Here is a 3,633-nt window from a genome sequence, read left to right as displayed (position 1 = left end):
ATATTTATTTTTTCACTTCCATATATATATATCTATATATATATATGGAAGTGAAAAATAAATATTGGTAAGTGAAACGGCCAAAAACTGGAGGATATCGATACTCGAGTAGACATGTAGCTTGAAGTTTACGTTTCTGAGGTCCGATCTGATTCTACAGAATCTAAGAGGAACACATCACTAGCGGGGGTCTTTTACACAAATTCAGACAGAGCAACTGTGTACGAGGCTAAAACTAGGCTACTTAAACATCTGATGGACCATATGTATACAAACATATAACCCAACTAATTAACAAATCAAACATTAGCCAGATACATGGCGTTGGGCCGTCTAGCGAGATTAGACGAGAATTGTCTTCAGCTTAAGGTGATGACGTAGTGGATTTCTTCTCCTTATGATTTCATTGTAACAGAATCATTCGAGGAAGTCATTCTAAAATGGTTAAGGAAAAAACATTCTCTTATGTATATGTATAAGGTCAGAACTGAGAAGATTGTGAACGGTACGGGATTGTAGACCCGCAACTAAAGCAATGCATATCTCAGGCGTATCACAAATGCAATGGCTGCGAAGTTAACCGGATCAAGCGCATTTGATGATATGCTACTCCTACGAAGTGTATCTGAAGACGAGCCGCGGCGTCGGGATATCATTGATTTCGTTGAGCATGTAGTCCATGTCCGAACATACGAAAGATAAGTATGTCTGTCACGTGTTTGATGTCGCATCAAGCAATAACGTGATGTATCTTCTGAGACTCTGAATTGATTTATCTTTCAAACGGTGGCCGAGATTATAAATGTTTCGTGGATTTGGGCTGGCCAGCTATAATGTGTACTGACAACTGTAGTGAGAATACAGAAGATGTCATGACAACACTGTTATTCGTTGCAGACCCACTCCATACGATGGATGTACCTTACAAACCTCAGACATAAGGTGCTAATGATATGCGACATAGACTGACATGTGGCCTTACTTGATCAATTGGGTACAGCATAAATGAACGTGACACCGGATTAAGTCACTTGAATCCTGTAAACTGACGGTCCATACTGATCCGGAGAATTGTACTCCAAGGTATTGACATTCACAAAGACAAAGGTGTGATTATTTCTATTGTTAGACAGAAAATAATTGTTGTAAGTACTTATAAAACAAGCACTGTGAATCGATCCACATCCGTAGCTGTCTCAAAAAGTTCCACAAATATATCCGACATTTGCCCGTACCACGCACTTATATTAGACTGGCTTATACGCACGACTAATGAACTTGATTGTACTCGTCTTCTCTTCATATATACCGAGCCTTTCTCCAAGGCTACGTTGCTATCAGTTGGCATTAGTATCTGGTTTGGGAGATCAAAACCACAATAGTTCATGGAATCATTTTCTTTGCATTGAAAGGGTTCGAGTCCTCCGAGTATGAGTCGATAAATTTGATACCATGATGATTGATCGTTAGGCCTAAGGAGACTAGATACATTTGATACAAACGCACAGTAAGTAATAGAAACTGCATTGCAAAATAGCTCACAGAATTTATCTTTGTTTGCCAGTTGGTGCGTGCGGTGTGCTAGGCGTCGACGTTGAGATGCAATCATGTTGCTTACTAAGCGAAGACGGGAGGCATCTTGAGAATCACAACGGTGCCTGTCATATTGAAGATGTGCGATCGTTCATTGTGTCCCATTCCTCAACCTTAAGATAGAGATCTTGAATAAAAATAGAACGACTGATTAGGTAGCTTTTAGTCTGTTCCTGATAGGAGTCAAGAAGGCCAGATAAGAATAAGTCCTGTGCATAGTCGTTAGATAAGAGATGCCCTGCTCGCGTGCGTTCCGGAATAGAAGTTCGCAGGAAAAAGCCCATTCGTGGAGTGTTTCATCGTCTCTACGCTTGAATCGTCGAAGGTATGCATGATTGATATTCTTGTGGTTCTTTGTAATCTTCGAATCAATAAATTAAGCAGCAGCCAAGGGTGACTAAGCAATGTATCATTATAAAATGAAGTCCGAAGATCTGTAGAAAGAGAGCAAAAATGATCTGGTGGGCTCGTTGGTAGGCACCAGTTTCCTCCTGGGCAGTAGAAAATCATGCCGCAGTAATATTGGTGTTGGAGCAGTGGGAGAAGATCGGTGGTATATTCAGTCGCGGCGGTTCAATAAAGATCAGTTTTCCAAATATCGTATTGTTGGCCAGACAGTTCTAGAAAAGTACAAGTTCATTTGGTGGGATGTTTATCATTAGTGGATAACATTGTGGAAAGTTTGGGTGGGTTGGTAATCACGGGAGTGTGAGTAAGAGGGTATGCCTCGGAACGTTGACGTGGTTGGCGGGAAAGGGGTGCAGTCTAGTCGGTGGGTAATTGGTCGGAAGGAGCAGCGTAGCCTTCGTCGTTGGTGGTGGGAGGGAGTGGGGCTTTTGCCTCAATCTGTTACAGAAACAGATCCGTCGTCCGGTATCTGATCGCCCATACCCTATTGTTGGTTCGGCCTATGACACTTCCAATACAGGCAAACCAGCACATACCGAGTGCATCCGTGGTCTGGTGCGGCATCGGTTTACCCTCAACCTCGCTCCTCAACCGAATTATGACGGATAACCTGGTCCTACTTGGCATTTAGTACTCTGCATTAACCCATTCCACAGCACTACACAACCCGATCCGAACCACAGAGGTGGGTACGCTATATAGTAGGTCAGACACTCGATGGTGCCAGTTTTTTTGTCAGCACCGGCCTGAATTGACCCAGTGCATATCCTCCATTATCGACTCACTCGGTCCAAGCTTCAACAGGGAATTTACTGACCACTTCTTCCCATCGATCTTCCCCGAACCACTACAACGGCTATGAGAGCCATACCATATGTACAAACATTGTAACTTAACTCCTTTGAAATAAATAATATCATCCCTATTGGGGCCTAGAAATTTCTGAACAGAATTAGTTAAGGTTTATAGAAAATAGTGGTTCGTATTCGTACTACATATCAATAAATTGGTGTAAAATTGTGGGATGTTATTTGCCACATGTAGGGCCATTGTCTAGGTTCCGGGAAAACCTATTTTTGGTTTATATTCTGAGGGGAGAGTTGACTCGTCCCGACACATTTTGGCGCCATAGAACCCTGAATCCTTGTAAACTTGTAGCAAACCCAACAATCTCAAAATCACAAGACTAAAAATTTTAAACAACACAAGCAGGCGCAGGCTGGACCTCTTGCATATTGGACTTCTTATTGTTATTATTGTGAAATATGACATTCCCATGCAGTATATATAACACATATGCATACACACCTACATATATTCTATTTCTGTTTATTTAATATTATATTCTAAAAACTTTAAAAGTCACAGCAATGTCAACTCCAGGAAAAATTCGGTGGCTACCTCTTGAATCTAACCCAGATGTTATGAACAAGGTAGCGCAACGCGCGTGTGTATAGTAGTTAGAAAACAATTTGAAATTGACTGGAGGTGAAGTATTAAATGAAACAAATATCGTTTACGATATCGGTAACTCTCAGTTATTGAGCTCTAGTTTCAACGTTTGAGATACAATATTACGTATGTATTGCACCACACACACACACACACACACACACACACACACACACACAC

This window comes from Sphaeroforma arctica (assembly GCF_001186125.1).
Source record: "Sphaeroforma arctica JP610 unplaced genomic scaffold supercont1.277, whole genome shotgun sequence".
In the NCBI taxonomy this organism is placed as follows: domain Eukaryota; class Ichthyosporea; order Ichthyophonida; genus Sphaeroforma; species Sphaeroforma arctica.
Note: the sequence above shows the minus strand (reverse complement) of the source record.